Raw genomic sequence first — 15,789 nt, forward strand, 5'->3', positions numbered from 1 at the left:
CAAACCATGTGCGATGCTGTGCATCCGTTAATGTCATATTGGCTTCATAGATCATACTCTTCAGCCTTTGGTCTAGATCCCAGGGGTTCTCACTCGGGAGCATCGCGATCTCCTTAAACCCGATGATTGATTGTGTTTCTGATTTTGGCTTGCTAAATTCCCTATTTAATGCGGCCTGGATATCTGTGATTCCTACGTTCGGGTGGTCATTAGAATGCCTGATATACCATGTTAATGCATGATACTGTAACGTTCTCACCAGTGTAACTTTTTTAATATTATCATCCATGATGCCTTTTGCTTCCCATACTTCTCTTACCATGAACCAGAATTGGTCTGGATCTTCGTTCCCTACTCCCTTGAACACCGGTAGTTTGATCACACTCACCATACTGAAATGTGGTGGTGGAAGAGGTGGGGTGGGTGGAGATGGAGGTGAGAAGGGTGAAACGGGTGGGGGTGTGGGTGGAGGTGGTAAACGCAGAATTCGTTGTCTTATCAAACTGACCACGCTTCTCAGAGAAACCTTCACGAGCTCTTACTCACTCTCCTGTGAGGGTGAAATTAAGGGACTAGTTTCTAGCTCTTAGCTACTTTCGCTTCTATAGATCTTCCAACTTTGCGTAGTCCCAAACATTAATTTATTTGCAGAAGCCGCTTTTCACACAATAGCATCTTAATCCAAGTGTTCAAAGATTTAATATACTTACCTCGCGGTCCCTTGAGAAAACATTGCTCCACCTCACTGTAGCTGACGATCGTGTCTACTGTGAACTCAGTAATTAATCCTGTTATTATTCAGTTGAACCAATGGTACACAGCTCGTGCAATCTTATCTTCTGATGCTTCTAGTATGTGCACTAATTGCATAGTCCACTCTATTGGTTTGTTGAGCATACACCTTCCCTGGCTATCTGCTAACTTCACGATCCACTCATACAGCTTAGAAGGAAAAGATGCAAAGAAAATTTTGTGGATTTGGGTATACAAGTAGTGCTCCAACCACTGTTCCTTAGATACTCGCGAATTCCTATTCTCCTGCACCACAAAATCATGAATATTCTTGTCCAACCACTCTTCAATTTCTTTCATGGTTAGATTCCAGTGGCGTGACAACAGACATCCTTTATGCAGATCCTGGTCCCGACAATGGAACCATTTGTTGGCTTGTATGGGCCTGACCCTGGTTCAGAGGTGATTTAGCCAAGAAAATCTCGGTACTACTGGCCCTTTCGACAATAGTCCGCGGAGCGTGGACTAAGGTCTCACATGAAGTAGTATGGTAGGGTGCTAGAACCGGGTTTCTATAGCCTTGGGATGTTTGATGGGCTTCTAGAGGTCTGCGGTCTGACTTGTCACTATGTGCACTTGCGATCCCTTCACAACCTGCAGTGTGGCTTCCATGCAGCCCTAGTCAGGGCACAACCCATATAATACCAAAGTTCCTTTCTATTTAATATGTGATTATCTGATTACTTAACTTGTTCATGTAAGACTAATGATTATTATAGCATATTCATCAATCATATCAGTGCACGTGACCAATAAACCAATATAAACGTAAAGAAGGTATGGTACAAAAAATACACAAAAATAAGAATCAACTTCTCTTTATTAATCTTCAATCCTGATTACAGACTTGACACCGCCCTATGCACTCAGCTGCAGGGGTACGTGCACTTAGCTGCGGACTCTACTAGGCCTTTGGGCACTCAGCTGCAGAGACTCTTCCTACCACTACAACCGAATACACTTAAAATCCTACTCTAAGCTCGAACCATTCGCATTCTTCTTTCTTATTCCTATTCTCCCTTTACAACTTAGAGCCTCACTCTATTTATACAATCCCATGGTCCACTGACCATGGGTAGGCCGACATGAATTTACATTACATTACATTACTTTAGGGCAAACGGCCCTATGACTTGACCTCTACCTCGCGCTCCACGCCTGCAATTCACAAATTCTTACAAAACCTTTGACCAAAACTTGGGCTTTGAGCCCCAAAACATGTTGTGGGGGGATTCCATGCCCAACACGAATACAAACAAATGTCCCTCAAGCAAGCTAAGAAGGATAATAAATTATCAGCAAAGTACTATGGTCCTTACAAGGTGCTGCAAAATATTGGTACTATGGCATACAAATTGGAGCTTCCTGCATCTTCCCGGGTGCCCGCAGTTTTCCATGTTTCATGCTTAAAGAAAATTATACGTGACAAGCTCCCAGTTCAAACAATATTTCCAGAACTTGACGAAGAAGGAAAAATAATATTGGAACTCGAAGAAGTCACAGAAACAAGAAATCAATAGCTACAAAATCGATCAATTTTAGAGTATCTCATCAAGTGGAACAACTTACCCCCTAAAGATTCCATATGGGAGAATGAAAATTTTATATAGAAGCATCCATAACTACTCAAGCATTGAGGACAACACTTTTTGAAGGAGAGGGTCATGTTGGGTCCCTATGCTATAGTGTAAACCTTTATTGCTATTAGTGCAACCCCATTATTGTATTATTGTGCCGATATAGTCCCCATGTTATTATTATTGTACCCCATAGAAGCCCACTATTGTTATTATTGTGCCGCTACAATATTATTGCTATATATAGAAAGGAGGTCATATCATTTGCATTATCCAGGAATTGCTCATTTGTGTAATGTAAAGGAGGTTACGCCCTCAAAGAGTTTGATTTCTAAAGCATTGATCTTTCTTTTCTATCTTTTTGTGAGCTGGTTTCATAACAAACTATTCTTTTACTTCCTGTAATGTGTTTTCTACCCATTCCTCTTCATTAGCATATTTCTCTATTTCTAGCCTTGGTGTATGTGGATATGGAGTGCTCTTTTCTTCAACTCTTAGATTCAAAATTATCCTTAAAGGATCGTAAGACCAAGTGAAGCTTGGTTTGAACTTCATATGCTTTAAAGTTACATCCACTTCCTTTGTTGCTGCACTAGTATTCAAAATATAAGGGCCAACCTATGTCTTTAGATTGAATTATGCCTTATTCTTATTGGATGAAAAGTGTAACTCATCCATGTTCAACATCTTTCTATAATACTCCAATGCAAAAATTCTCACTAACACAAAGAATGGTAATCAATAAGCAGGGAGCTCACATTCATAAATTTTGATATTTGTATAGTTTTGGTATCGATACCAGTCTCCAACCTTTGACTATTCTGATAGGTGCAAAACTTTTTTGATTTCGGGAGATATTCTTGGTATAATATGACTTCATAGTAAACATAAAGAAGTGTGAAGGAACTTATCTACAAAATATGTGTATGTGTACTCCTCTGAATTCCTTCTAGCTATAGAATTCCAATGAATGATTAATAAAGGAGTACCATGCTCGTCCATCTTCTGCAATTGAAACTTGAATTTCTGTATACAGTAAAACAACATTAAATAAACCAACATTGACTGGTGGTCGAACACACCTTCAACTATGAACTTCAAAAATTGCTCATGTATGATATCTGACAAATAATGATTATAATTGAACAGAAGTAAAGGATTTTGAACAACTGCAAAAAATGATAAAAATCCACAAACTACGTCATCAACCGACTGGTCTATATGATAACCTAACAACCGAGTAACCATAAAGATCACTTGTCTTGACATTGTGGGAAGATAGAGGTAGAATATGGTGGGTTTTTTATGGGCAACTCTACATTTTCAGGTAAAAAGCATTCAAACATGTGAGATTGTTGAGGGAAGTTAAGTTTCTTGTAGAATTCCATTCGTGCATTAGTGGAAAATGGATGGAGGGAGGTCTGAGGTTTTATCTGCAAGGCTTGGAAAATACTCTCTAGGGCAGTAGAAAAAAGGACCTGATTGTTATGGGAAATCACTACTTTCTGGCTTAGGAGGTATCTGATATGACACCAGGTAGATAATTCAAGGAAGAAATGAGTTTGAGGAAAGGTAAATTGGGGAAGGAAAGACTTCTAGATGCTACATTCCTCACTCTGGTCTAAGTATTTTTGTTTTTCCCAATTGTGGAGCTGATAGAGGTCAAACTCACATTGTGTTTTAGCAATTTTATACTAGATATCTATCAATGGATTTTTATCAATATCAGGAAAAACGGGTACCAAGCGATCTTCTTTAGGCATTTTTCCTTTTCCCTTATGTGAAGACATTTTTAATTACAGAGGAAAAAATGGAAGATCAGGGTTTAAATAGGGGAAATGGAATAAGGGATAACTACACCAGAAATTCTAGGGACAAGGCTACCAGGCGACTTGTTTAACTGAAGTTGCAGAGGGAAATGACGTGAATTCGCGCTGGTAACTTTGCAATGCCTTGATCCTGCCTTGCACAATACAAATTTCTAATGGGATAAGTGTTATAATGAAATTACTACCGTTCCAAGAGGAGAGCATTTATTTGTAACGGGTGAGTTAATGGGAGGCGTTTTAATGCATAATATACAAATTGGTGGGTGATTTGAAAGGTAACAGTCAAATGACATTTATGGAGGGAGGTGACGTGGATGGCGGGAGGTGATGTGGTGCTACATGACTGGTTGAAGGGATGACATATGAGCATGAGGGAAAATATGCGAAGGTGATAACAAAGAGGAGAGCGGGATGGTAGTTTTCCAAGGGGGGTATGGTAAGAGGTAAGTAGTATATGGCAGGGACCCCCCAAAAATTCCTTGGAGCTGACACATAATTGGGGGCAGTATTATTTAAGCTACTTTTCATGACCCCCCCCCATTAAGCGTCGATAGTGTGGCGGGGTTTGAAATCCATATCCTATCATTTCCCCAAGTAGGGATCATCACCACCATTGATTGTTGCTCGTATTTTATTACAAATGACAAAACAATATTTTCATACATTTTCACTTTATTCAACAATAAAACTTTAAGTAAAATAATTGTGGTGACATTTAAGTTAGTGCGCCCATACTTTGGGATCTATTTTTTATTTACCTCATATTATTTTTTCTTTTCCTTTTTTGTTTCTTTTTCTATTTTATCTAGTTTTGTTTCTTTTATTTTTCTTTTCTATTTATTTTATTTTATTTTTCTTTTACGATCTAAACAAATTTAAAAGGTTGACACCACAACAATTGGAATAAAAGGGAGAAAACGACCTTTGTTACAGTTGTGATAGCAAATACACTAAAGGTCATAAGTGTGCTAAGAAGAAATTAATTCACATTGATTGTGAAGAGGAGGAAGAAAGGATCAAGAAACGTTAAAAGAAGAGGATATACACCAGGAACCAACCCTAGAGAAAGAATAAATGAATCTAACCATATCTTGTAATGCATTGGTAGGAATTACCACTCCTAAAACTCTCAAGATAGATGGACATATCAAGAAGAAAAAAGATAATGTCACTTTCACCTAGAACCAAATGAAACAACAGGCAGATCAACATCGTAGTTAAATAAGTTTTGATATAGGCAAATGGGTATTTTAACGAGTACAACTGTACAAATAAATGTCCCTCAAGCAAGCTAAGAAGGATAATAAATTATAACCAAAGTACTATGGTCCTTACAAGGTGCTACAAAATTTTGGTACTATGGAATACAAATTGGAGCTTCCTGTGTCTTCCCAAGTGTCCCCAGTTTTCCATGCTTCATGCTTAAAGAAGGTTATAGGTGACAAGCTCCCAGTTCAAACAATATTTCCATAACATGATGAAGAAGGAAAAATCATATTGGAACCCAAAGCAGTCACAGAAATAAGAAATCAACAACTACGAAATCAATCAATTTCAGAGTATCTCATCAAGTGGAAGAACTTACGCACTAAATATTCCACATGGGAGGATGAAAATTTTATACAAAAGCATCCATAACTACTCAAGCATTAATGAAAACACTTTTTGAAGGAGAGGGGCATGTTAGGTCCCTATACTACTAGTGTAAACCCTTATTGTTATTAGTGCAACTACATTATTGTATTCTTATGCCGATATAGTCCCCATGTTATTATTATTGTACCCCATAAAAGCCCACTATTGTTATTATTGTGCCCCTACAATATTATTGCTATGTAGGCTCTAATTGTATTTTGACCGCTTAGACTCCTATATATAAAAAGGAGGTCTTATCATTTGCATTATCTAAGAATTTTTCATTTGTGTAATGTAAAGGAGGTTGCCCCCTCAAAGAGTCTGATTTCTAAGGCGTTGATCTTTATTTTCTATCTTTTTGTGAGTTGGTTTCTTAACAAACTATTCTTTTGCTTCCTGTAATGTGTTTTCTAACCATTCCTCTTCGTTAGCATACTTCTCTATTTCTGGCCTTGGTGTATGTGTATATGGAGTGCTCTTTTCTTCAACTCTTAGATTCAAAATTATCCCTAAAGGATCATAATACCAAGTGAAGCTTGGTTTGAACTTCATCTGCTTTAAGTTACGTCGACTTCCTTTGTTGATGCACTGGTATTGAAAATATAAGGGCCTACCAATGCCTTTAGCTTGAATTATTCCTTATTGTTATTGGATGCAAAGTGTAACTCATCCATGTTCAAATCTGTCTAGCATACTCCAAGGAAAAAATTCTAACTGGCACAAAGATTGGTAATCTATAAGAAGGGAGCTCACATCCATAAATTCTGATCTTTGTATAGTTTTGGTATAGATACTTGTCTCCAACCTTTGACTATTCTGAGAGGTGCAAAACTTTGTTGATTTCAAGAGATATTCTTGGTATAATATGACTGCATAATAAACATAAAGAAGTGTGAAGGAACTTATCTACAAAATATATATATATGTGTACTCCTTTGAATTCCTTCTGGCTATAGAAGTCCAATGAATGACTAATAAAGGAGTACCATGCTCATCCATCTTCTGCAATTGAAACTTGAATTTATCTGTATGGTAAAATAACATTAAATAAACCAACATTGGCTAGTGTTTGAACACACCTTCAACTATGAACTTCAAAAATTTCTCATGTATGATATCTGACAAATAATGACTATAATTGAACAGAAGTGAAGGCTTCCGAAAAACTCAAAAAAATGATAAAAATCTTCAAACTATGTCATCAACCCACTGGTCTATATGATAACCTAACAACTAAGTAACCATAGAGATCACTTGTCTTGACATTATGGGAAGATAGAGGTAGCATATGGTGGGTTTGTTATGGGCAACTCAGCATTTTCAGGTAAAAAGCATTGAAACATGTGAGTTTGTTGAGGGAAGGTAAGATTCTTGTAGAATTCCATCAATGTATCAGTGGAAAATGGATGGAGGGAGGTCTGAGGTTTTATCTACAAGGCTTGGAAAATAATCTCTAGGGAAATTGAAAAAACAACCTGATTGTTCTGGGAAATCGCTGCTTTCTAGCTTGGGAGGTATTTGAGATGACACTAGGTAGATAATTTAGGGAAGAAATGAGTTTGAGGAGAGGTAAATTGGGGAAGGAAAAACTCCTAGATGCTACATTCATCACTCTGGTCTAAGTATTTTTGTTTTTCCCAATTGTGGAGCTCATAGAGGTCAAATTCACATTGGGTTTTAGAAATTTTATATTTGGTATCTATCAATGGATTTTTATTAATATCAGGAAAAATGAGTACCAATGGATGTTATTTAGGCATCTTTCCTTTTCCCTTATGTGAAGACATTTTGAATTACAGAGGAAAAAATGGAAGAACGGGGGTTTAAACATGGGAAATGAAAGAATGCATAACTACACCAGAAATTTTAGGGACAAAGATACTAGGAAACTTGTTTAACTGAAGTTGTAGAGTGAAATGAATTGTGAATTCACGCTAGTAACTTTGCAATGCCTTAATCGTGCCATGCACAATACAAATTGTTGGTGGGATAAGTGTTATAATAAAATTTCTACCATTTCAGGAGCAGAGCATTTATTTGTAACAGATGAGTTAACGAGAGGAGTTTTAATGCATAATATATGTTTAAAAATTGGTGGGTGATTTGAAAGGTAACAATCAAATGACGTTGATGGAGGGAGGTGACGAGAATGGTGAGAGGTGACGCGGCATTACATGATTGGTTGAAGGGATGACATAAGGTTGACACCACAAAAATTGGAAGAAAAAGGAGAAAAATGCCTTTGTTACAGTTGTGATAGCAAATACACTAAAGATCATAAGTGCACTAAGAAGAAATTATTTCACATTGATTGTGAAGAGGAGAAAGAAAAGGATCACAAAACATCAAAAGAAGAGGATATACACCAGGAACTAACCCCAGAGAAATAAAAATGAATTCGACCATCTCTTGTAATGCATTGGCAGGAATTACCACTCCTCAAACTCTCAAGATAGAAGGACATATCAAGAAGAAGAAAGATAATGTCACTTTCACACAGAACCAAATGAAACAATAGGAAAATCAACATCGCAGCGAAAGAAGTTTTCATATAGGCGATTGGGTATTTTTACGAATACATACATGTTTACAAATTGGTGGGTGATTTTAAAGGTGAAAGTCAAATGACATTGATGGATGGAGGTGACATGTATGGCGGGAGATGACGTGGTGCTACATGACTGGTTGAAGGGATGACATATGGGCATGATGGAAAAGGCGCAAAGGTGATGAAAAAGAGGAGAGCGGGATGGCATTTTTTGGGGGGTGGGGGTTGGGTGTGTGGTAAGGGTGGTAAGTAGTATATGGCAGGGACCCCCCGAAAATTCCCTAGAGTTGACACATAACTGGGGGCAGTATTATTTAAGCTACTTTGAATGACCCCCCATCCTCCATTAAGCGTCGATACTGTGGGGGAGTTTGAAATCCATATCTTGTCATTGCTCCAGGCAGGGATCATCACCACCATTGATTGTTGCTTGTATTTTATTACAAACAACAAATTTTTTTGTCATATATTTTCACTTTATTCAACAATAAAACTTTAAGTAAAATAATTGTGGCGGCATTTGAGTTAGTGCGCCCATACTTTGGGATCTATTTTTTATTTTTATCATATATTTTTTTTATTTACCTCATTTTAGTTTATCTTTTCCTTTTTTGTTTCCTTTTCTATTTTTTTTTAATTTTTCTCTCTTTTATTTTTCTTTTCTATTTTTTTTATTTTTCTTTTATGATCTAAACAAATTTAAACTAAAAAATAACTTTTTACATTCATCCCATTGGGATGAGTGACTAATTAATCATACGGGACTACTATATTTATAGGACCCTAACATTGGCTCTAATGGGGATGATATCCTCCTTATGAGGTGTCAATAACGCTGTAGATCAGTAGCCTTCTCCATTGGGAAACTATTTCATCGTCAAAAACTAAGACTAACCTCTATAAATTGAAAATCATAGATATAGAAACAATTCATTTGAAATTTAGGGCCTTAACTCTAGGCTTCAATTTCCAATGACTACCACCCACACTTTCAGTATTTGAAACAATAAAATGATATATACAATGATTTATTTAGTGATGAACTGAACTTAGGTGAAGTAGTGTTTGAGCAACCTACCATTAAGAGGTCCTCTTAATAGTGTTTCTGCAATCATATCCTCAAATAGAAATGCATTGGTTCCATGGACAACTCGAATATTGTAAGGGCCTTTCCATAAACTGTCAAACTTGCCATGCTTTCCCTTCTCCTGATTTCTGGCATCCCACTTTAGAACAAGGTCATTTAGCTGGAAATCATCTGCTTTGACTCTCTTGTCATGAATTATTTCGATTTTATCCTAAATCACCTGTGTATTGTTGTAGTTTGTTACAAATATATTATTTGGTTGATCCTTCTCTGGGCATCATTTGGTTATACTTTTATTTCCTACAACAATTTTAGTACTAAAAATCCTAGGGAAGCAGGAAAAATTACCTCTATTCCATAAACCAATTGCAAAGGTGGCATAACAATTGAATTCTTTCTGCCTATCCTATCATCCCATAGAACATCTATCAATTTCTTGTGCCAGGATTTCTTGTTTTCCTACAATAACTTTTTAATGATGTTGACTATGCTCTGATTAGAAGATTTCACTAACCCATTTCCCTGAGGATAGTAGGCAGTAGAATTTTCTAATACTATATTATATTTGTTGTAGAACTCAATCATCCTTTTAGATTTGAAAGCAACAACATTATCTGTGACAATTTTGTGGGGGTAACCAAAATTGGAGAAAATATTAACTTCAATGAATTGTAAGAATACATAATTTGTAGTTTGCATGGTTTGAATTTTTCTATCCATTTGGTGAAGTAGTTTGTTTTTGTCATGATCCACTTGTGTTGAGCTAAATAACTTGGATTAATTTCTCCTATAACGTCTAAAACCCACTATTGGAAAGGCACCTCCACTAAGATAGGTTTCAAAGGTAGAGGTAATATTTTTCACTTGCCTTCACAAATATGACACTGATGACAAGTTGAAACCTTTTTATGAATGTGAGAAAACAAAGTAGGGCAGTAAAAACTAGCTCTTAGGATTTTGTTTTCTATGGTTTTCCAATAAATATGTCCTCCACATTCACCTTGATAAAATTCTTCAATTATATTATCTGCTTCATACTTTAATAAATAAATTAGTAAAATTCCTCCAACATCCTTCCAATACAAAGCTTCATCTAAAATGCAAAACTTTACAACTTTCAGTTTGAGAAATATTGCCTTTGTTTTTACAAAACTAGGTGGAGCTTGTAAATTATGCAGAACATACACAATCTCTTGATACGAAGGAGAAGTAATGAAATTTTCTAATACCTGTGGACTCACCATATCTTCCTGTTCACTAAGAGCAGCTACAAAATTGATTTCCAATGCATGAAAATTTGAGTCAACCATTAATTTGGCTAATCCTTGACCTTTGATAAATTTTGGGGGCTTTATTTCCATGTCATACTCCAATATTACTGCCATCCATTTACCCCTATTTCCATCTGGATCAGTCTAAGTGAGGATGTCCTTTACTACTGCACTTCGAACATAAGCAATTATGTGAGAATGTAAGACATACACTCTAAAATATTTCAAGGCCTTTACTAAAGAAAAAACTTTCCTTTCCATGATATTATACTTCAAATAAGCATCTCTTAAAGCTTTGCTAAAAAATTCTATAGGTTTTTTGTGTCCCTCCTTGTTTTCTTTGATGATACTACTAAATTATTATGTTCTAAAGAAAAGGAAAAAATAATGAAATCTTTAGTGTAATATGGGCTAACCAGAACAGGATCACAAGTCAAGGCTGCCTTTACATCACTAAATGATCTTTTGGATTTAGCATTCAATTTCATTTCATTGTCCTTCTTCAACATGTTTGTGGTAGCCCTTAAGATCTCAACTAAATTTGGAATAAATCTCCTTAGAAAATGTATTCTACCAATGAAAGAGTACACTTTTTTTTTGTTTCTAGGTGGATCAATTTTCATAATAGCTTCAATTCTACTTGGGTCAATTCAGATACCATGTTTTGAAATTATGTGAACAAGTACTTTACCTCCTTCTAAGCCAAACGTAGATTTCTTGGGATTCAAGGAAATACCAAATTTCCTACATTTCTCATAAACTATTTTTAAATGAAAGAGATGATCCTCATCAGTTTTGGAGAACATAGTGATGTCATCTAGATAAATCAAAATAAATCCATCCTTCTCCTCTACAAAAGAAATATCCATTGCTCTTTGAAAAGTTGCTCTTGCATTAATAAGCCCCTAAGGGAATCTTGACATACATGAAGGTTCCCCATGGTGTTGTGAAAGTTGTTTTTTGTTGATCATCTAGATGCACAAGAATTTGGTTGTAACCCAAAAAACCATCCAAGAATGAAATTATTCTAGAACCAACTACCTTCTGTAAAATATGATCCATTTTGAGTAAAGAGTAGTTATCTTTGAGAGAAACTTTGTTTAGCTTTCACAAATCCACACACAATCTTATTTCCCCAATGTTTTTCCTCATTGGTACCAGATTTGATATCCATTTAGAAAACCTTAAAGGTACAATAATTTTAGCATCAAAAAAAATTCTAACATCTTTTTCTATTAAAGGTAATAGAGCCGGATTCACCCTCCTTAATTTCTTTTTGAAAGGTTTTTGGTCCTCTTTGATGGGAATAGTATGCTGAATAATATTGGTATCATAGGCCTTTAAATATTTGTATCCCCATGGAAACACATCAGAGTATTCTTTCAATAAATAAATGTATTTTTTTTTTTCTTCAGGAGGTAAAGACTTGGAAAGGTTTACAATATTTGGATTATCTTCAATACATATATTACATTCCTCAACTTTAGCTCCTACAGGTTGTATCTTGGGCTTTTGTACCACATCATTAAAATAAAATAGTTCTTCTAGTAGCACCAAAACCCTTGGTAACACATTATCTTTTAGTTGTATGATTTCATGTTCCTTTCAGTCGTCACTTATCTAGTTCAACATTGTTTCATTTGTATCCTTATCTACACTATTTTCTATATCAATATGTACATTCTCAAATTATTCCTTTAATTGCAACAAAATTCCTACTTGTTTGTTACTGCCAATCACTTACCAATATATAATATTATCAGGGATGTCCAGTCTATGTTTCACTTCAATCTCTTATTTTTTGTATCGATTGAAAGGAATTTTACATGTACTGAATGAGGTAGATAATGCATCAGCTAAGAGATTTTGACTTCTAGGAATCAAAGACAATTGATAATCTGGAAAACATTCCAAAAAATACAAAACAACATTTATGTAATCCCTTAACCTAATATGTTTATTTGAATACTCACCTTTAATATGATTAATGATGAGTTCTGAATCACCATGTACATAAATCATTTTACCTCCTGACCTCTTCAATACCTGCAATCCTAGAATAACTACTTCATACTTAGCTATATTGTTGGTACACTGAAAAATAATATTGTAAGAATATGCCTTTTTTTGAGTTCAAGACCCAAACACCTGCTCCTGCTCCTTCTTTATTTGAATTCCCCATCAAAATCCATATTCCAAAGGCCTTCATCCTCTTCATCTTCTATTCTAGTATTTAATTTCACATCCTCTATTTTGCTTGATTTACTTTCCATATCTGACATTTCTTCTTCTAAACATATATCATTATGCAGAATGAAAGAATCCATGTATTAATGCACAGAATAAAGTGGGTGATTATTAGGCTTGTCTTGGCTACTTACCATATATTTCATTAGTGATTCTTTGTACAATCTCCTTTTGTGACCAAATATAGGAATAGTTTCATATAACATGTCCATCTGTAAGGTACCCTGTAACTTCCCCCCATGATGTTGACATGAGCATTCCATATTTAGGAGGTATATCAGCTACAAAAATATTCACGACCACACTCTTTACTGGGATTGGACTAGAGTCACACATAAATCCTTGATGAGACCTAAGTATCTTACTTTGCTATAATCAAAAGAATAAAAGTCTTTATAGGGTCTTGTATATCCAATCCCAACTTTTCCATAATGAATCTAGGCATGCGATTATGTGTAGCACCAGAATCTAGCATGGCATTGTCCAAAATGTACTCATGAATGTTTAGACTAACATAGAATGGTGGCATGCTACCATCCTTGACTTTGCCTTAGCTTCGGGTTCAAATAAAAGTTTAGGTTGTTCATCACTTAAGTTAACTATGTTTGTTTCCTCCCCTATCTTTAGTGCCTTCATGAATTGATTTCTATACACATTCTTGTTAATCAATTCTGTTAGAGGAACATAAATTTTGACCTTGGATAATTCATTTTCAATACTAAAAGAAGTTTGAGGTTTATCTACTTATTTAATACTTACATCTTGTTTTTGAGAAACCTCTTTTAGGGTATCATCCCTTTTCTGGCTAGTAGAAGACGTATCAACTTGAATCTTCTTGGGAGGGTTTTACACAACCTTCTTAATTCTCAAATTGTATTATTTGTGTACTTCTATAATAGAATTTTGATATCCCTTTTATAATCATATGATTTTGCAAGGATGACTTCCAGCTGTGATAACAAGAACACATCTTGTTCCTCCTTGACTAAGAAAATAGTATCTAATTCTCCATCCCCAAATAGATTAATATGATTATCTTCATTGTCATCTGCTATAACATTTTCTTCATCTGTATAATTCTTCGGAAAGGAGGTCTAATTTGTTGTTGATCTATTGGGGCTCTTTCCTCTCTTTGTTTAATTTGGGGTGGGTTCCTTATAAAGTTAGGATTTCTAATATGTGGACCCCCTTATGGTTCTCTTGGTGGAGCCCTGTCATTCAAACTCATTCTTTCCATCATCCTTTCCATTATTTAACTAAGGTGTCTAGTTTTTCATCTGATGAAGAAGAAGAAGGTTTTTATTTAATAGTCACCCTTCTTTCAGCCTTTAACTTTTCTCTTTTGGCCAACAAATTTTCTTCTACACTAACAAAATTTCTTTGCATTTCTTCTAGGGTAGTAAGATTTCTCTCTCTCATCTGATAATCCATATCGACAACAAAACCATATGAAAATCAAATTAAAGCTAGTCTTGGTGGAGGATGTCTTGCCACTAGAATAGAGTTGTAAACATTATTAAATCTAGTGTAATAATCATGAATTGTTTCACCAGGATCTCTCCTTAGAATTTCATACTCTGCAAGGATCTGAAGAGGATTATTTTTAACTTCCCATATTGAAAGGAAACTTTGGTGAAATTGTTCTAAATCTGCAATACTACGTGTTGGTAATACCCTGAACCATTTTCTAACTTTCCCTGCCAAACTTTGTGCAAAGAGTCTCATTTTCACATCATCATCATCAAATTATTTTGAGTCTAAGAAGTCATTCATCTTGTCTATGTGTTGTTGTGAAGTGATATGCCTAGTGCTATCGAATTGGGGTATACGTCCATAATTTTATGGCATGCCATTCATCCATCTTGGTAAAACCAGAGGGGCATAACACGATTCCATGACTGGAATATGAGAGGATGTTGACACTATAGTTGTGCTTGATTTTAGGGGTGGTAAATAAGATGGAATTATGACTTGTTGCTGGGACAAAAGGATTATGAATGAGAGATGAAATGGGAATAATGTTAAATAGAGAAACCACAAGAGTGGTTGATGACGAGGCAAAAGAAGAAAAGGTAGTTTGTTGATCTGTAAATGGTTTCTAAGCAGCCTGATTTAATTTACTCACCAAATATTCAAGTTTTTCAAATAGTTGTATAACAACTTTATCAGAATCTAAAATAACAGGCTTATGCGCTGAGATATAAGGTTTCAAAATACTTTCATCAATTATTGTCTCAGGGACAAAGCTTTCTGATTTGTTTATGAAAAGAATATGCTCAAAGGGTAAGTCAAATTCAATATCCTAAATAGTTATAAAAATTTTTGTAATGGAATTAACCCTTGGCAAAGGATTATTTATTGCTTGGATATCTGTAAAACTCTTCTTCCTAATTAGCTTCTCATGATTATTTACAATTTTAGGTGGGTTATGATCCAGGTGGGATCTGGTGTAGATTTTCCTAGGAGCGAAATATTCAAATAGATTATTTATCGCTAGGTATATATATAAATTATAGGTGGAAAATCATCCTAAATAGGGTTTACTTCATTGTCACCAATAGAAGATAGGTTTGGAGCTCTGAAAACAATATTTACCAAGGAAATATTTTTTTTTTAGGTCACTCTCCAGCATGGTTGAAAGAATGTTATCACTCCATAGTTTCCCTAGGCTGAGGAGAGAAACATAGAGGTAACCAAAAACCAAGCTGTTCTTGGTTTAAAGAGGGCTCTCTCTATCGGATTTTGATTTATGATTTTAAGATCTTAGGCTAGCTATTAAAATTTGAGGTGGGTTTTCAAAGGT

The sequence above is a fragment of the Pinus tabuliformis genome, chromosome 4_2, assembly GCF_031772625.1.
Source record: "Pinus tabuliformis cultivar Carrire ecotype Pingquan chromosome 4_2, CPIR1, whole genome shotgun sequence".
In the NCBI taxonomy this organism is placed as follows: domain Eukaryota; kingdom Viridiplantae; phylum Streptophyta; class Pinopsida; order Pinales; family Pinaceae; genus Pinus; species Pinus tabuliformis.